Raw genomic sequence first — 21,613 nt, 5'->3', positions numbered from 1 at the left:
AAATAACAGAAAGTTAAGAGTGTCCTACACAAATATAGATGGATTAATAACAGGACTGAATGAACTGAACGAGTATCTGAAGGAAAAAGAACCGGACACAATGGGAATTGTAGAAACGAAATTAAAAGGTCCACTACCACCCAACAGCATAGGACACAATGCATATAACTATTGGGTTAGAAACAGAGAGATAAAACAAGGGGGTGGAGCTATGTTCCTGACTAAGAAGGATATAAACGTGAAGAGTGTCACATATGGAAAGAATAGAGTAGAGTTGATTATGATAGTAGAAGACAGAGATAAGAGTAGAAAGTTTGTAATAAACTACGTGCCCCCAAAAACAGCCTCGTGGGAAGAGAGTGAACATAAAAGTATGTTAGAATAACATTAAACAAGATAATGGAAGATAGAGGAAGAATAGTTATGATGGGCGACTTTAATTGCAAAGAAATTTGCTGGGAAGAGATGACCGTAAAGGGTGGAGAAGACTCATGGGGAAATGTTCTACTTGAGATGATTATTGACCACACAATGACACAGTGGATTCAAGAGAACACTAGGTATAGAAATGAAGAAGAACCATCGAGACTAGACCTAATAATCACATCAGAACCTGAAATAGTGGAAAAGATAGAATACCAGGCACCAATAAGTAAAAGTGACCACATATTGATAGAACTAAATGAGAAATAATACGCGAAAAGAAATGAACAATACAGAAAAGGAAGAATGATGTATGAAAAAACAAACTTTGATCAAATGAGAGAATTCTTTCAAAATGAAAACTGGGAAAGAATACACAAAGAAGATACATCAGTAGATGAGAAATGGAATATTTTGACAAAAATTTATAAAAAATTAGTGGAAAAGTATGTCCCAAGACAAAAACAAGAAAAAGAATATGTAAAGTGCTGGTACAACAAAAGTTGTAGGGAGTTAAAAGACAAAAGAGACAAAGCTTGGACCAAATGTAAGAAAAACAAAAGACCTGAAAAATGGAAAATATATACTTGTTATAGAAATGAATATGTACAAGCGTGCAGAGAGGAAAAGAGAAAATATGAAAAAGATGTTATAGAAAAATGTAAAGATCACCAAAATTATTTTACAGATTTGTAAACAACAAACTGAAAAACAAACAAGATTTGGAGTAATTAAGACAAGGAGGAGTTGAATACACAGAGGGAATAGGAATGGCGGAAATTATGAACAGGCATTTTAAATCAGTGTTTACAAGGGATAATATGCAACCGGAAGAGATCGAATGGAAGGAGAAAGTCCCCCCTATGAAAGAAATAGAAGTAACAAAGAATGAAATAATGAAACACTTGAGTAATCTTGATGTTAGAAAATCGCATGGACCAGATGAAATAGCAAACTGGATTTTGAAAGAATGCAGGAATGAACTGGCAGACAAAATACATAGCATAATAAATAGTTCCTTGAAAGAAGGAAAAGTTCCAGAAGATTGGAAAAAAGCAAATATAGTACCTATATATAAAGGAGGAAATAAAGAAAACCTTACCAATTATAGACCAGTCTCTCTAACAAGTACAATAGCAAAAAATTGTGAAAGAATGATCAAAAGTAAATGGGTAGAATAATAAAAAAAAAAAAAAAAAAAAAGAAAAAAAAAAAAAAAAAAAGGGCGTGCTAAATGCAAGGAAATTTGGATTCAGACAAGGACGATCATGCTTCACCAATTTAATATGTTTCTATTCAAGGCTAATAGATATAATACAAGAAAGAGATGGATGGGCTGATTGTGCATATCTAGACATAAAAAAAGCTTTTGACAAAGTACCACATAAGAAGTTGCTTAAGAAATTAGAAACCGAAGGAGGAATACAGGGCAAACTGCTGAAATGGATGGAAGACTTTTTGCATGAAAGGAAAATGAGAGTAGTGATTAGAGACAAACAATCAAAATGGGATGACGTAATAAGCGGTGTTCCACAAGGAACAGTTCTGGCCCCAATAATGTTTGCTATATATATTAATGATATGGATGAAGAAATTGAAAGTTATATGAGCTTCTTTGCAGATGATGCAAAACTATTAAAAAAAGTGAACACGGAAGAAGATTGTGAGTCACTACAGAGTGATCTAAATAAAGTATGAGAATGGAGTAAGAAGTGGGAGATGGAGTTCAATACTAAAAAGTGTAGTATAATGGAATTTGGAAAAAGCAAAAACAGAATAACAGGATCATATAAATTGGGAGAAGAAGGAATAAAAAAAGTAGAAAATGAGGACCTGGGAGTCATTGTTATGAATAATATGTCACCTGAGAAACATATAAACAAGATTTTTGGAGAAACTTATAATTTAATAAGAACAATCAAAGTGGCATTTACATACCTGGATGAAGAAATGGTGAAGAAAATTCTAACCACTCTGATAAGACCAAGATTGGAATATGCAGCAACGATGTGGTCACCAAGTACAAAAAATGTATAAAAAAAAATCTTGGAAGAATACAAAGAGCAATTACAAAATTAGCACCAACACTCTCAAAACTATCATATGAAGAGAGACTAGCAAAACTTGAACTACAGACACTAGAGCAAAGAAGAGAGAGAGGAGATTTGATAGATATTTATAGAATCATGAAAGGCATAGAAATTATTGATAGAGAGGATCTGATAAAATGGGATGACAGAAATACAAGAGGACACGGGAAGAAAATCAAGAAAGGCAGCTATAGAAGAAATCTGAAAAAAGAACAGCTTTCCTCACAGAGTAATAGACAGTTGGAACAAGTTAGATGAGAGAGTAGTGTGTGCAGAAACAATACATGAATTTAAAAATACATACATACATACATACATATACCAAGGCTTTTTCCCCCTTCCAAGGGAGGTAGCCAAAAAGGGAAAGGCATAAAAACACTCCCACCCATTTCATCCCTAAATACACTCCACACCCCTCCCACCCTTCCTCCCATCTGAGCACCTCCTGGATGACGGGTCATCCCTGCACCCTGCCCACCGCCCTGGGTCAGAAGCAGTGTCGCAGGACACAGCACATCCACAGCAAGGCCGCTTCATTTAATCGGCGACCCCCCCTCTCCGTCCCCCCTTGCATATAAGGAGAGGACGGGGAGAAATCCCTTCGGGCTGCGTCAAAACTCACTCACACACACTACCCCACCCCCCACCCCCCGCCCATTTCTCCCCATGCAGTCACAACATCATCCATATACAACCATTCTCCACTCACCTCTGTCTTCCGTCCTCTCCCTTCCTTCCTCAACAGACATTCCCCTCTTCCCCAAAGCCCCCTTCACCCCATCCATCCACCTCATCCTAGGACGTCCCCTCATGTTCACTCCCTCCACATCTGCCTTCCATACCTCTTTTACTAGTCTTTCTTCACTCATTCTTTCCATGTGTCCAAACCATCCTAATATTCTTTCATCAACCCTCTCTCCCAAATCCTTTTTCACCCCTGTTCTCCTCCTCACCTCCTCATTTCTCACTCTATCTAGCCTAGCAACCCCCACCATACTTCTCAGACACCTCATCTCAAACACATTCAAACTTTAAAAATAGTTTAGATAAAATGAGATATGAAGACGGGACACCACGAGCATAGCTCCCCTTCCCGTAAAATACAACTAGGTAAATACAACTAGGTAAATACACACTAGAGACTAGCAAAACTTAAACTACAAACACTAGAGCAAAGAAGAGAGAGAGGAGATTTGATAGCTATTTACAGAATCATGAAAGGCATAGAAATTATTGATAGAGACAATCTGATAAAATGGGATGATAGAAATACAAGAGGGCACGGAAAGAAAATCAAGAAAGATAGCTATAGAAGAGATCTGAAAAAGAACAGCTTTCCTCACAGAGTAATAGACAGTTGGAATAAGTTAGATGAGAAAGTGGTGTGTGCAAAAACAATACATGAATTTAAGAATAGTTTAGATAAAATGAGATATGAAAACGGGACACCACGAGCATAGCTCCCCTTCCCGTAAAATACAACTAGGTAAATACACACAAAACGGACTTTGCAAAACTAAAGAAATTCTTCCAGAATGCAAACTGGGAAATTTTTTACATGGAAGAGACAATGGGATATGTTGATGAAGGGGTCAATAGGCACCTACCAAGACAGAAGCTAGAGAGAGTGTGCATTAAATGCTGGTTCAACAAAAGATGCAGTGAGGCAAAAGATAGGGACAGAGCTTGGAAAAGATGAAAAAAAAAAAAAAATGGAAATGAGTATGTTAAAGTGAGATGAGAGGAAAAAAGGAGCCATGAAAAGGATATTATAGATAAATGCAAAGAGCAAACCAAGCTATTCTATCGATACGTGAATGGTAAACTTAAAAACAAACAGGAAATGGTGAAACTACGCCAACGGAATATAAAATACACAGATGAATTAGAAATGGCCGAAGTCATGAATAATTACTTAAAATATGTCTTCACGAGAGAGAAAGCACAATATTGGGACAAAGGTAATGAAAGGCGATCTCCCCCTATGAGCGAGATAACAATAACACAAAAATATTGGAACATCTATCAAACCTTGACGTCAGGAAATCACATGGCCCGGATGGAATTGCAAATTGGATTCTAAAGGAATGCAAAGAAGAACTAACGGACAAAATACATAACATAATAAGTTGCTCACTTAAAGAAGGAAAAATACCAAAAGACTGGAAAAATGCTAACATTGTACCAATATATAAAGAAGGAAACAAGGAGAAACCAACCAACTACAGGACAGTCTCACTAACAAGCACTATAGCCAAATTTTGTGAGAAAATCATCAAGAATAGATGGGTAAAACACCTGGAAGACAACAATATAATAAACCCAAGACAATTTGGGTTCAGACAAGGAAGATCATGTACCACAAACTTAATATGTTTTTACTCAAGATTAATAGACATAGCGCAAGAAAGGAATGGATGGGCTGATTGTGCCTTCCTGGACTTACAAAAAGCTTTTGACAAAGTACCAAACAAAAAATCATAAAAAAAAACTCGAGCATATAAGAGGGATACAAGGGAACATAATAAAATGGATGGATGACTTCCTAGTTGGTAGAAAGATGAGAGTAGTGCTTAGAGAAAAATATTCAGAGGTGATTAGTGGAGTACCGCAAGGATCTGTATTGGCTCCAATAATGTTTGTTATTTAAGTGAATGACATGGATGATGATGTGAAATGTTACATGAGCTTCTTTGCAGACGACGCCAAACTGTTAAGGAAAGTAGAAACTGAAAAGGATTGTGAATCATTGCAGGAAGACCTGAATAAAGTATGGAACTGGAGTCAGAAATGGGAAGTGGACTTCAATATTAACAAGTGTAGCATTATGGAGTTTGGAAAAAGTAAAAATAGAATATCAGGACAATATAAAATTGGAACCAAGGAGGTAAAGGAGAGATCCAAAAAAGATTTGGGTGTAATTATCTCAAACGACTTGTCCTATGATAAACAGACAAACAAAATTGTCGGTGAATCCTATAATTTGCTAAGATCAATAAAAGTGGCTTTTACATATTTGGACGAAGAAATTATTAAAAAAAAATATTGGTCACACTGATAAGGCCTAGACTAGAATATGCGGCGATATTGTGGTCACCCAGTACCAAAAAGAATATAAAGAAAATAGAAAGAATCCAGAGAGCAGCCACAAAAATAGCACCTACACCTGGAAACTTGTCATATGAGGAGAGATTGGCTAAACTGGAGTTACCGACTCTGGAGCAAAGAAGAGAGAGAGGTGACCTACTGACCATCTACAGAATCATGAAGGGCACAGAAATACTCGATGGAGAGGACTTGTTTAACTGGGACAAGAGAAGCACAAGAGGACATGGAAAGAAAATAAAAAACATAGTTACAAAAGAGATCTGAAGAAATACACTTTTTCACATAGAGTGGTAGACACTTGGAACAAACTGGGCAATGAAATAGTGTGCGCAAAAACCATTCATGAGTTTAAAAGGAAACTTGACACTGCGAGATACAAAGGCGGGACACCACGAGCATAGCCCCCCTTCCCGCAAAATACAACTAGGTAAATACATATACTCACACACACGAATTACACAGAGAGTTGATAAATTGGAAGAACTAAAGAAGGAGAATAAAAACCTAAATAGATAAATAGAAAAATTAAAAACACAGTTAAAGAAGTAAAGGAAGAGAATGAGGAATTAAAGAAGAATAAAGAGAATAAAGAGTCCATAGCAAAAGAGGTACAGGGTTGGAGAAAAGTCCAAGAGAACAACAAAATGAATTTAGATATATAGTGACACAACAGATGAAGGAACAAACTAAGGACACAATTATTAAAGTGATGAGGGAGAAGGAGAATATAGTAAGAGACTTAGCGGATAAAAATAAATGTATAATTATATTAGAGATGTAAGAGAAGCATAATCCACATAGGACTACAAGAGTAAAAGAGGAGAAGGAAAAGGTATGTATTGTTACGATGATTGCAAGTTAAGCAAAAATTGTAGTATGCATTAGTTTCACATAGGTACACAGACTCGTCTCTGTAGAGAGGGCACCAATCGTTTGGCAACGCGAGATGCTCGGTCTGAGGGCAAGTAGGTTAGTAGTTAGTAGAGTTCCAAAGCAAGGCCTGCTTGAAGGGTAGTCGTTTTTGTTTCCCTCGTTGATTTGTTCATTATCCCTATCTACCTCAGAACTACCTCGAACTGGTGTGGTGACGTCGTCTCAACCACCGACGCTAGACGCGCCTGGGACGTCTGCTTCTCTGGTTGATCCAACTCAGACTGATGATGTCACAAACGCAAGCGGAAGGGTATATACTCGCCAAGGCTCATCTCGCTCACGCAGCCCGCAACCAGAGGGAAGGCGGCCAACCAGAAGGCTAGACAATCCGACGGGACCCTTCTGTGAGCCCGCCGCGGGATTTAAAAGGACGGTGTCTTGCCAACCGAGTTCAGAACAGCCTCATCAATCGTCACAGCAACAACTCACTTTCATCTCCAAGACCTTCTCTCTCCTAACATCGATGAAGGAGCTCGAGCTCCAGATTTCAGGCTCGCCATATACTCATCTGATTTGGTGATTAAAAGAGATAAAGATTACTGTGTAGTTAGTAGTTTGATTTCTTCCTTGGTTATCCATACCAGAACACTACACTAGTGTGATGTGAACAGTGAAAGACCCATCTTTATTCTAGAGTGAAAGAAAATAAATAGACGAAATGTGAGTAAGAGAAAAGATGAAATATGGTGAAAGTTGTCGTGTCTAATTATGATGTATTATGGTGAACCTCTCGTATCTGATCTCATGTGGTTTGTGCTATATCATGCTAGTACTGTTATTGAATGAAATAATGAACATATTTCCACAGTGTACGAGGAGTAGTGAAATATACGTGGAAAAGCGAGGTTAGTATTTCATTTCGTATTTCCTCTCTGAGTAATTGCTCGCGATGGAAACATGTCAGAACTTTTCCCTCAATATTGCAACAAACGTCAAGATTCGTTGCAAATGGTGTCAAATGTGGGACTGACAAGATTAGATTAGATTTTAATAGAGTGACGTGGTTTGCATTCACTGGTAATTACGTAACAGAGAGAGACAAGATGGCCGACCAGCTTGACCATAATACAGACAACATGGCGTAGGGTTACCATGACAACGAAACCAGTGGTAACCATAGTGACGCACTCACGGGTGTGTACGTGGAAAACAAATCTGGAAAAGTTATGGAGAACATGTTGAGACAAATGGACATCAGGCAGACTATTGCTATGGAACTCAAACAGGCACAACACGAGGCGTAGACATACGTGGCGAGTGTGCGATGCGAATTAAAGTGTGCCAGTCGAGAGGTGGAAGAAATCAAGCGGGAGGTCGCAGACGTGCGGCGAGCAATGGACGATAATTGGGCTGAGTGCCTGGGCCGATGGCGGGAATATCGCCCATGTAGCCAAGCTGATTCATCACATGAATGTCGCCACACATACTTTGTCCCACCCTCTCTGTGACGTACGAACGCATGTGGTCAGCCCACAAGCGTCTCTACCGGGGTCCCCTCGTTGGGAGGAACGTAGGAAACCTGCCGACTTTGATGGAAAGGTGGCATGGGAGGCCTACCACGCCCAGTTTGAGCTGTTAGCGGATGCTCAAAACTGGGACGACGAGGAGCGAGTAGTACAGCTCGTGACATGTCTGAGAGGACCAGCCGTGAAGGTGCTCGGCCATTTGACTCAGGGGCAGCGGATGCCGTATGAGAGCGTAGTGGTGGCTCTCAAACGTCGGTTTGGACAACACCATCATGCTGGAGTGTACCGCACGCGACTGAAGGGCAGGAAAGGGCGCACGAGGAACCCCTGCCGCAGCTGGCGCAGGACGTCGAGACATTGGTGAGACGGGCATACTCCACAGCTTCGGAGGCCATGGTCATGTTTGCTGGAGACTATTCCGTGGGTGCCCTGCTGAACCATACAGCTCCAGATTTATGTGAAGCAAGCGCACCCAACGGGCATCCAGATGGCATTGGCGAGAACCACGGAGTTCAAGGCGTTCCTGCGCACCGCTGGCACGTTGCAGGCACCTATGTCGCCTCGTCGAGAAGTTAAGACTCGTCAGGCACAGGCGAAGAAGACCAAGGCACATAAGCATAGCCTTAAAGGCTTCAGAGGGAAGTGTTACCAATGCGGACATGTAAGTCACAAGAGACGTTGGTGTCGAAAGAAGGAAAGGACGCGTTCCCTCGACAGGCTAGATCCGAGGCTGGATCCGCCTATGTTCTTGCCGTGCTGTTGGAACTGTGGTAAGTACGGCCACAGGACGGATGCTTGTCAGCAGGTCAAGACGGTGGGGCCAGCGGGAAATCATATTAGACTGGGTACGGGGCCCAAGACCCAGCTGACGTCCCCGAGTCCGCAACTAGAGTAGACTGTCGCAACACCACGACACTGGCTGTTCAGGTAGATAGTACCGTGGACGGGAAACCAAGCAGGATGATCATTGGCGCAGGGTGCAGAGAAGACCATCGTCAAGACGGACTTGGTGAATGCCAGGGCGCTTCCAGCCGCCCAACAGGAACTCTGTGGTGTGACTGGGCATTGCATGTCGCTCAAGGGTCCAATGCAGGCTGGTATTTTCGTGGGCAGCTTAGAGGAACAGCTGCCTGTGTACGTGGCCAATACGGAGGAGCCTTGTCTGCTGGGCCTGAATTACCTGATGGAGAGTGAGGCGGTCATCGACTTTGGGAGTAGGAAGTTGAAGATGCACGGTGAAGAGTTGCCCTTGATCCTCCCGGATGACACAGATCAGGTAGGTGAGCTACAGTCGGCAGAGACCCAGGAGAAAGACAGGGTTCAGTGCATGCTGTCTAAACCGGGCAAGGCAGCAGGAGTCCACGGAAATCAAGGGGAGCAGCCACATCCGACAGGTGATATGAGTGGTGGACAGTCAGAAGAAGCAGTGACAACCGGTGTGGAGCTGCCGGGACACCTGGAGTATTTAGCACAGAGGAGCCCCACACACCTGACCATGAAGTATTTAGCGTAGAGGAGCCCCACACACTTGACCAAAGTTCAGCAAGTCAGAGAGGAACTACTGCACTACGAGGAGAGAGCTTCTGGCAGTAGTGAAGAGTCTGGCCAATTTTCACCACTTCCTATACGGAGCGGAGTTCACAGTCAGGACGGACCATGCTGCTCTCCGTCGGCTGAAGACATTGAAGGAACGGGAGGGGCAGCTTCACTGTGGTTGGGTCGACTGGAGCAGTACAACTACCGCATTGAATATTAGGCTGCACAACAACGCTGACAGCTTGAGCCACCGTTCCTTTGAGTTGGAATGTTCTCACTGTGCACTTTAAATCCACATGCTCTCCTGGTGACCAAGTATAGCTACACAATCCTCGTAGGAAACGAGGACTGTCACCAAAGCTACAGAGTGTTTGGGAAGGACCGTATACCGTCCAGGAAGCTTTGTCGGAGGTCACGTATCACATTTCCCCAGGAGCAGGGAAGTGAGGGTGGTTCACTAGGATCTCCTATGAAAGTACACGGGAACAGGAAATTTCAAATGGAATGCGGAGGAAGTACCCGTTCTTACGAGTGACAGTGACGGTGATAATGAGGACGAAACTGTTGCTCGTGAAAATGAGACGTTCATATGGAGTGTCTACCAGTTTTTACAGCAAAAAATGTTTGTTCCATCGAAAAGTAAAATATTGGAAGCTGAGAATATCGTCAATTACTCTGGTATGTATTAGTTTTACTTTTGCTGTAAATTGCTGATGAGTAGGTTAGTATTTGATCATTCTTCTGTCTATGTTTTTTATTGCAGATGTTTTGCATTGCCATATTTACAAATGGTTCATTCAAAATTGTCGCGGAGGGGTAAGATGAACCTTTAAGTTTGGGGTCAGACAAACAGACGGTTCATCTTACCCCATCATGTGTGAATTATTATTTTTAATCCTCATTGTAATTTTTTGGTTTTAGATGCTATGAAAGTACATCAGAAGGACGGGCCGGGCCCCTGTGCCATTCGATGCGATGAAAAGGGCCTCCGTTTCATTCAACGATGGCACACCCCTACGAGAAGTATCACGAAGTTTTAACATCGACCGTGCCACACTGCGTCTCTTCATTGTAAAATCTAGGGGTAAAGCAGCTCAAGACATCCTAACTGGATATAGCAGGCTGTCGAAAAGTAGGTATGTGTTCCCACTGCAAATGGAGGATGACCTGGCACAGCATATTACAGATTTAGCCAATCAGTTTCATGGTTTGAATGTGGCGAATGTAGGGCGCTCGCCTATGAATTTACAAAACGGAAAGACACTCCAATTCCAGAAAAATGGGACAAGGAACAAAAAGCTGGGAGAGATTGGTTTTTAATAATTTAAGGATAGACACAAAATGGCCGTAAGAGCTCCAGAATCAACATCTCTTGCTGGACGATGGGCCTCAATCACCATACTGTCAACCACTTCAAATATAATGCTGCGGGTCAAGAACCATCTCCTGGTACAAGTGCAGGTAGGACGGATACAATGCAAAATTTCAGCGTAAGGGTTGATTCACACTATCGGTCCGGTCGCGCTCCGCTCCGGTTCTGAGGTATTCAGGGTTGATTCACACTATCGGTCCGGTCGCGCTCCGCTCTCGGTTCTGAGGTATTCACACTATCGGTCCTCTCTCGTTCCCGTCATCCCCCCTCCCTCGACACCAGTAGAAGTCTTACCTCAGTTACGAAGGATGTGTGACTTTTCTGACGCCGAGTTGGCAATAATCGCTATTGCACTTGATGAAGAAGAAGAAGGAAAACAAAATAGAAAAAGAAAGAGATTGTGGGTTCATCCTATGTTGCAAGATAGGAAGACTGAAGGAGAATTTCATACTCTGTATCCTCGTCTTATTGATGATGAGAGTAAATTCCACAGCTATTTCAGAATGAACAAAGGAACATTTGAGAAAATACTATCCAAAATTGAGGATGACCTGAAATGTACAAGAAGATGCTGCACTTCCTGGCACTGATGTGCTTGCACCATACGTTATAGTGGGAAATGAGGCTTTCCCGCTGAAGAGAAATTTGATGAGGCCCTACCCAGGTTCACAGACTGAACATAAGGTAGAGAAGAGGATTTTTAATTATAGATTATCTAGAGCCAGGAGGATAGTTGAGTGCACATTTGGTATTCTAGTGCAAACCTTCAGAATATATTTAAGGAAACTTAAAGCTATGCCTTCTAACGCTAATGCAATCATTACAACAACATGCATACTTCACAATCTGATACACCCAAATGCTGTTGCATTACCAGATACTGTTGTCATGCCTCCATCAAACACAGTACGTCCAATGAGAGGAAGAGGGGGAAATGCTACAAAGGAGGCTTTTGGCGTGAGAGAAACACTGAAAGATTATTTCAGCTCCCCAGCTGGTTCAATGCCTTGGCAAAATGATAAAATATAAGTAGACAAACAAAATTGTGTAGGAATATTTGTTGAGTGAGCTAAGGAGATGCATTTCCGCAGTGGATAATAGGTTGTTATTACACATATGGAATTTCTTTCTTCGGTTAATAATGTGTATTTTTTTTCTCTCAGTACCTTGGCAATATGATAAGTATGCAAACATTATTGTATAGGAAAATTGTTTAGTGAGGATAGGAAATGCATTTCCACAGTGGACATTAGGCTATTGTATGGAATTTCTTACCTTCACAACCCAGCTGCCTGCTTATTTCAACACAGCTTCTTCTTTTCGCCACGTTATCACTGTAGTGCAGTGAAGTCAGGTCATACAGCTCTGGTTTACCTTTTGACTAATTCTATTAGCATTTCATCTGAATCCACAAAATTAAAGTAAGTTTTGTAGGTTATATTTTATTCAGTTGGTGTTTATGTATATCCTCGCTGTACGCATTGTCATTGTATCAGTGATAAATAAAAAGAAAACGTATTTTTATAATTTTTCTAACTTTCTCATGATCCCATTGTGGTGTTTCCTTTGGATTATCTATGGTTTGGTAGGGCAGAAGGTAACACTACTTGCTTATATGAAGGCTGAATCTCGACTGGAGTGGAGCAGTAGGAGTAGGACCGTGGCAACTGAGTTCACACTGGCGCTCACGGTCCGGTCACGCTCCGCTCTCGCTCCAGTAAAAATATCTTTTGACGGAACCGTGACCGGAGCGAAACCGGAGCGAGAGCGCCAGTGTGAATGCTTCCATTGAAATTAATGAGACAATATTGGACCGGACCGAGAGCGGAGCGCGACCGGACCGATAGTGTGAATCAAACCTTAGTCTGACATCGTTTCGCCGTCGGCGATCTATCCTCTCCCTAAAGCTCAATCATTCAGGACTAAAGGAGGAAGAAAGAAAAGGGGCACAAAAATACTGACTGATACACCAGTCCGAGATGAAGTAGCGGCAGAGAGAAGAAATGTAGGCCTGCCCTACCAAGATGAATCAAGAGGTTGTGAAGAATTTGTTTTGTAAGAGACAAAAGTCAAGACACTGCATCTAATGCCGAAAAGCTTGTCTAGTAGTCTGCGAAAGTCGAACCAGCATGTGTTCACATGTGACTTTGGAAGATTCAATTTCTCGTAGACCTGTTAATGGACATAGTGCACTGTCAAGTAAAATCACTGTACACTTTATTGTTGATAAAATTTTGTAATATCCACTGTTTTGATGTAGATATCCTCTTGTTTATTTAATTCACGGTATGGTTCCACTTACCCCACGGAGGGGTTCAACTTACCGCCCTAAACTGGGGTAAGTTGAACCATTCAACGCTTTTTTTTTAGACTTTAAAAAGGTGAAAACTTTATCAGGAGAATATCTGTTTTTTGTGGTTAAGGGTAAATGACAGCCGTTCAAATGAACACCGACACAGGGTCGAAAAATCTAAAAAGTGGTTCATCTCACCCCACTTCCCCCCCTTTTGTTCACCTGCATTCTTAAGTACTGGATTTTTTCTAGGAACTTTAAATGGCTAGTTAATCTCTCATCGTAGTCATCCTTGTATGAATGGGTTAGAGATAATTCTAGCCATTTATCCACATAGGTTTCCAATTTATTTTCTAATTTACAATTGGCCCTTTCTTTAAAGCCGGTGTCAACATTATCATTAAACTTCTTGATCAATTAATTCTTTGCGCACATAACATGTCCGCGGTAACTACTCCATCTGACTTCGTTATCCATGATAATATTAATAAATGGTAAATATGGTTGACCTATAAACTACCAAGCTTCTTCTTGAATACAATACTTATTTATAGATCAATTACAATTGTAATAATAAGTATTTAGTTTTGTTTAAGCAGTGAACGTTGTAGTGCTCACAATCCACAGATTATCCAGTTTGAAGGACCAGTTTAAAAGTTCTGGGGTATGCAATCTGTAGAGAATATTACAGTTTCCGACAGATTTTCCCGAGTTAATGATGGGATACTCCTGTGAAATTACAACGTTCATAGAAGCAGAAAACTACATACCTGTGATCGGCAGGAGCTCATCGAACCCTGGAAAGTACAATGGCATCATAAAGCATCATGTATCTTTGTGAATACTGTAATAATTTATCTTTATATTTTCAATTCTAATATTTTGTTTGAATATTTAAATAACACATAGTATTATAAATTATCGTGGCCCTGGGGCTACTTGGTGATTTTCTTCGTTTCTGTTCTGGTTAATGACGGTTATTCGTGTGTTGACTTTGGGTGTGACATGGGGGAATAAACATGGGAATGGTAGGGAAGGATAAAGGGTACGTGTTGGGGGAGATTGGTTCTCTCATGGAACGCGTCCCCTCACTCTGGTTTAGCACTCGCTTCGTCGTATTTACACTTCACACGATAGGGTTTATATGAAGTCTGTGATTGGGGTAATTTTTATATAATTTTCCAATGACGAATCACTAACACCTCTGTTCAGTTTCAATCATGTCTCGAACCACGTAATAAGGGGACCAACCTCACGCCGAACGCCCAAAGATCTATGGGAGGTATAACTTCACCTTAACTGAAGTGAAAATGTTGCACGATACATGTAATAAATAATCCCCGTATAAGGGAATTAGAGGTGGGTAATACACCAGGACCAATGCTCAAGACGGAGAGGTCACCAGGTGGCAAATAAAAAGATTAACAATGAAAAATACATATCGGTAACTCAACATTCCTAAAGATGGTATTCAGCCATACTTGGTTCTATGGCGTCGAGTCCCTTACATATTGTTTTATACAATATTTTAGTATGTATTAACAAAAATGCTAATGGCCACTCTGTCTAAATGGAAAAAGTAAACTTCTATAAATCGTTATATCGAGAATATATAAACCCCTTGACAGGTTTTAGAAATGTTTTCATGTCACTTATCTTGCTTTTATATACTAAGCATTTTTAGAATACTAATTTCATACAGCTTGATATGCTTAATTGCTGTATCTCGATATTGATCCTAATTCTACTGATATTAATTCACTAAATTAACTGAGGTCTTAACCACAGATCCCTATATTAATTTGTAATAATTTATTTACCCTAAAAACGCCTCTGTTGGGATATATTTCCAACAGACTTGGCTTTACACATTGAGAATGTAACCAACTCTTTTAGGGACTATCATCATTTCTTTGGAACTCTTCATAATCAGTTTGGTTATTGGACTTCTTGAATTTACTTAAGTAACAGTCCTATTTCTTTTCCGAGTTTTCAAACAAAAACTCCTTTAAAATAATTCTTCAGTGAATGAGCTTCTACAGTATTGGGCTCGATACCAACACATCTTTTCGGATTCCTTGAGCACTAAACTACTAAATGATCACACCATGTTGAACAGTTATACTCGGATTGGTTAGTATGATAAAATCTAAAGGTAGGGTTATACTACTCGTCGATAAGCTTGGAGTCCAACTTTTGCATTCGTCCATCCAATAACACGTGGTTACACGTAAGTCCAGCCTTACGTTATAGAGAAATTCCCACTAATCACGCAAAAGGGGCTATAGCAAGCCTCACCCTCTATCCAGAATGAGGAATGTTATTGGCAGAGCCAATGCCTATGCCACTTTCTCAAATATTTGATCCCAAATGACTTTGAATGACTCGCGATCTCTCTAAAATGCATATAAGGAAACTAGAAAGAATCCAAAGAGGAACGACATAGATGGCCCCTACACTTTCAAAATTGACATACGAACAAAGATTGTCTAAACTAGAAGTACCACCCCTGTGTTCAAAGTTATGGGTATATTGTAAACACTTAGAAAAGCACTTAACTGTTTAACCGAAGCTGAAGCCCAGGCCGAGGCCGAAGCCCAGGCCGAAGCCGGAGCCCAGGCTGAGGCCGAAGCCCAGGCTCAGGCCCAGGCCCATGCCCAAGCCCATGCCCAGTCCCAGTCCCAGTCCCAGTCCCAGACCAAGGCCCAGGCCAAAGCCAAGACTCAGGCCGTGGCCCTCTAACACCTTTCGGCTTGCCTTTTCGGGCGGGTCCGTAAGCCCACCTTCCTCCCGGAGCCGCTCACGTAGACCCAACAGGAAGTCCCGCTCGAGAAAGAGTTCTTTCTCCCAAGAGGCCTAGGACGCTCAGCTCGTCCACACCCTCCACATCCCGGTCATGGCACCACCCTCCTTCCGTCCCTGATAGGCCCCGTCTTCGACTCTGCCCTCTCTCACTATCCGGCCTTTCAGGCCGAGCAGACCAGAGCATCCCCCCCCCTCCAGAGCAACCTTCTAACGAGCTTTCGGCTCCGGCCCCCCCTCCCACACTCCCTCCTGGTCCTTCCCTCCGCCCCTCCGCGCCGGCGGCGGGTATGGGACTGAAAGGCCCCTCTCATGAGGACCCCCCCCCCCCAATCAGACGACCGTCGGGTTGGGGGACGGGGTGGAGGACCACCTCCGTTCATCTTTACCTTATCCTCCTACCACGACGGACTCTTACGAGATCCGCCCCATCTCATGGTATGACCTTACATACATCCCCCTTGTGTAGCGGCGAGGGATTTTATTCAGCAAAGAGGGGGTCTCGCCTGGTGGAAACGCTCTTCAGTACGGGGTCCTCTCATCACCTGAATGACATCATTTGACGTCTCGATCTGGACTCCGCCCTACTAGGCTGTCCAGGCACCCAGGAAATGACACCTCGCTATATCACAATGTGATCCTGTGAGGTTAATGATCCTTTGAAGTCACTAAATGATTCTTGGATGTCACGATGTGTTTCTGTGACATCACGATGTGATCCTGTGACGCCGTGATGTGATCCTGTGACGTCACGTGATGCTTTGACATCACAATGTGACCCTGTGACGTCGTGATTTAACCCTGTGGCATCACGATGTGACCATGTGACATCACTAATTCTGTATCATTACTGTATGGTCCAGTGGAATTACAATGAAAATCTATGACGTCACGATGGGGGTCCTGTGACGTCATTTTGTTGGTGTCGTCACGATATGATTACATGATGCCACGATGTGATAATAGTTCACGATGTGATCAGGTAACGTCAATATGCGATAAACTGATGTCACGGTGTGATAAGATGACGTCATTATGTGATAAAATGACGTCACGATGTAGTCCTATGACGTCAGTTTGTGTCCCTGTGACGTCACGAGGCGATCCTATGACGCCATGATTAAATCCGGTGACGTCACAGTATAATCACATGATGTCACTAGGTATTAAACATATGGAAGTCAGCTTGTGGGTGATGAGACGTCACAAACTGCCATAGCACACTATTGGATGAGGACGCTCGCCACGGGCTTCGAGGACTTCCCGCGGGAAGACTTGGGGTGAGTTGGATACATACCGAGGGTCCAGGCCCGTCTTAGCGGGAGACGCCCAGGGAAGGTCTTCACCCAGGACGAAGCCTCTTGACTAACGCCCACGAACGAGGTCGCTCGGAAACGACCTCGGCCTCGCATGTATGTTGTCATACGTTCTACAATCGATTTTGTGACTTCACTACACCCTCCGGGGATCGGGATCCACCTTGCCCTACTAATTTGATTCTCTTTACCATACCAAAAAAGGCCCAGGAAAAACGAGACTGGCTATGAACCTGAGCGCACTGAACAAATTCTTGAAAGCCCTGCGATTCAATATGGTGTCGGTGGCTCAGGTCCGGTCAGCACCTGCCTTGCCGCATTTTGGAGAGAGCCGACCCGGGCCATGCCCCGCACGTCCACAGCATCAGGGACTTCGTGGCATCGCTAGCGTTTCTCCGCACCCACTCTGGAGCGGGTGCGGGACCTAGGGGCTGGACATCGACGACTCCCTTGGGGACACAGTGTCTCTACCACTCGGTCGCCCCTGTCCCATGTGTCGCCATGGAAAAAGGGGGGGTGGAGGGGGCAAAGGGCGACCGAGGAGTGGGGAGGGGCCCAGGAACACCTGAACAGGATACGATTTCCGTATAATTTACGCATTGTGTGAACAGTGCAATGTTGTGCATGTCACATTCTTTGGTGTGGGTACTTGACGTTTCTTTTCTCCCCTCTACTGAGTGATAAATTGAATAGGTCTCCCATAGGAAAGACACACGTAATAACGGTTTGAATCAGGCTTCACCTCTCCTCCCACCTGTCCTCGTCTCATGCATAGCTTCGCTGTGCAGGTTTCTTTCAGCCGATAATATTTCTTTGTCGCGGCTCGTGCCGCTTAAATTGTTCTTATCGGCTTAAGAAACCTGCACAGATTTAGGGTCCCTCCCTCCTCCCACAGGCAAAGCCTTCATTTCTCATTGAAGTGACGACTCAGGCGAGCCGGCTAAGAAGGGAGGGGTCGGGATGGGGAGGTGGGGTCGACAATGCGCATGCCTGCACAGAGCCGTGAATTTTAAATTTCTGATGATTCTGGCGGAAAATTCCAACCACACTCAACCTTCGGGAAGTGGCCATATGACCAGGAGTGTGGTATGGGATTATCGCTATAGCTTCGCTGTGCAGGTTTCTTAAGCCGATAAAAACAATCTAAGGGGCACGAGCCGCGACAAAGAAATATTATATTCCAACACTCCTTTTTTGTAAATTCCATTCATTCACTTTTTGTTCAGTCATTCCCATCCCTTTTCTAAATTTTTGAAACTTATCTACAGGGAGTGCCTTGGTTAATATATCAGCCAACACTTGGACAATATTTCACACCAATGGTTTTGTTATTGATCAACTCTCTCACAAAATGAAACTTTATATCAATATGTTTAGTACAAGAATGATCTTTCTGATTCTTCGTGAGGACTATAGCAGACTGATTATCCTCAAAGATAATTATAGGACTTTGACAATCGTGTTTCAAATCCGTTAGCAAAGATTTAAGCCAAACAGCTTCCTGTGCTGCACCAGATAGTGCTACATATTCAGCTTCAGCAGTTGAGAGTGAAACGCACGATTGCTTGTTTGAACGCCAAGAAATCAGTCCACTAGTCCCGAGCCTACAGTAACCTGATGTGGATTTGCTGTCAGATCTATCACCAGCCCAGTCAACATCAGCAAAACCTACACATTCATTTACATCATCATTAGCATAGAGCAGTCCAACTGTAATGGTTCCTTTGAGATATCTGAAGATCCTCTTAACTGCTGACCAATGCTGTTGATAAGGTTTATTACAATACTTTGCAACATTACATACTGCATATGAAATGTCTGGTCTGGTTTTTGTGGACAAAAATAACAAACTGCCAACTGCAGATTGATACTTAGTAGTATCAAAGAGATCTGATTCATCATAGTCTTTTAAAAGAACATTGCTTACATCACATGGAGTGGATACAGGCTTACAGTCACCAAAGCCAAATTTGTTAAGAACACTTTTGATAAATCCAGATTGATTGATGAAGATTTTACCATTATTTTGTGCAATTTTTACACCTAGAAAGTAGTTCAATTCTCCTAAGTCCTTCATCAAGTAACGCTCACTCAACAAATTCTTAATCTCAGCAATAATATCAAAGGACTTACAAGCTAAAATGACATCATCAACATATATGGCAATTATACACAAATCATTATCATACATGCGAGTGTAAACACATGAATCACTAGGACTTTGTTCAAAATGCAAGTCTTTAAGAAATAAATCTAAATTATCATTCCAACATTTAGGACCTTGTTTGAGGCCATAGATGGCCTTGTTTAGTTTACATACTAACTCTTCCTTTCCAGGTTCATGAAAAGATTCGGGTTGAGTTAAGTAAATCTCTTCACGCAGTTCTCCATTGAGAAACGCAGAAGATACAACCATCTGATGGATCTTTAATCCTTCTCGAGCAGCTAATGATAAGATCGTACGTATTGACTCAAACCTAACCACGGGACTGAAGGTCTCATCATAGTCAATACCAGGTCTTTGTGAAAAGCCTTGAGCAACTAAGCGAGCTTTGTAAGAGGAAACTGAGCCATCAGGTCCAATTTTCTTTTTAAAAACCCACTTTGATTTGACGTGAGTTCATCCTTCCGGAAACTGTCAAAAACCCAAACGTCATTAGAAGAAAGAGCTGATATTTCACTCTGTATAGCTGCTTTCCAAAGAGATTTTTCAGGTCCATTCAAAGCATCCTCAACACTTTGTGGTTCACCTAGTGATGGTGCATCACAAATATTAACCCATTCACCAAGACGTTCTGGTGGACGTCTATCTCTATTGGACCGCCTAACATGCATTTCAGGAGCTTCATTTCCATTTTTCTCATCTTTATCTACAGGAATGGAAATATCAAATTCTTCAACTGAAACAGAATCAACATTAGCACACTCCTTCTCAAGAAAATACATTTAAGATTAATTGAAAATTACATCCCTGCTGTAAATTATTGTCTTACTAGTTACATAATACAATCTGTAACCTTTAGTAGTAGATCCATATCCTAACATAACACAACGATTAGATTTAGAATCTAATTTAGATCTTTCATCTTTAGGTACATGAACATATGATACACATCCAAAGATTCTGAAATGTTCAACATTAGGTTTTCTGCCGTTAAGAGCTTCATATGGTGTCATGTCTGTTAGAGCAGCTGTAGGACATCTATTTCTAATATAGACTGCTGTACTTAGAGCTTCAGCCCAAAATGACTTAGGTAAGTTTGAATCTGATAGCATTGCTCTTACGGTTTCAACCAGGGTACGATTTTCCTTTCTGCAACACCATTCTGTTCAGGAGTTTTAGGTACAATAGTTTCATGACGTATACCCTCATTCTTAAGATAATTTTGGAACTCATTGGAGGTATACTCTCCCCCGTTATCTGATCTCACAATTTTGATTTTAGCATCATATTGTTTCTCAACTAATGTCTTCCACTCTACAAACTTGTTGAAAATATCACTCTTATTTGTCAAAATGCACACCCACGTATACCTAGAAGCATCATCTATGAAGGTCAGAAAGTAATTACCATTACCCAAAGAACTAGGGTTAAGCTTCCCACATACATCAGTATGTATTAATTCAAACAGTTGTCTATTTCCGTCCTTCAGTGATGATCGAAATGGTTGTCTATGATTCTTACCATCAACGCAGCTTTCACAAAAATAGAGTCACTTCTAAGAGAACTGTTGATACCATTTATCAAATCTTTCCTAACTAATTTACAAAGATTATCAATGCCAAGGTGGCCTAACCTGTGATGCCATAACATCTCTTTTGACTGTGCAACAGGTACAGAAAGTGTTGTTGCAGCTGCAATATCACTAACACATTCTAGAAAATACAAATTCCCTACTAAATTTGCAACAGCCAACAACTCATTTTCTTGGTTGAAAATTTCACATTTACCTTCATGGAAATTTACAGTTTTGTTATGCTTATCCATCTTAGGTACTGGCATCAGATTATAAGTTAAATCAGGAATGAAGAGAACATCTTTAACAATACAATTACTTATTTCATCATTAGGTAGTTTCAATTTAATGCAAACATCACCTACCCCATAAGCTTTCAAAGCTCTACCATCTCCTACCTCAACAAACAAGGGCATTTCTAGTGTTTCATAACTTGAAAAAGTCCCCTTTTATGGGACATATGTTGCGTAGCACCTGAATCAACTACCCAACTACCTGCCTTGAATACAGAATTTACAGACAGAGCACAAACAACCA

Source organism: Oratosquilla oratoria, chromosome 1 (genome assembly GCF_046742065.1).
Source record: "Oratosquilla oratoria isolate Oo_2021 chromosome 1, ASM4674206v1, whole genome shotgun sequence".
NCBI lineage: Eukaryota > Metazoa > Arthropoda > Malacostraca > Stomatopoda > Squillidae > Oratosquilla > Oratosquilla oratoria.
The sequence above is the reverse complement of the archived record's forward strand: the minus strand, read 5'-3'. Positions refer to the sequence as shown.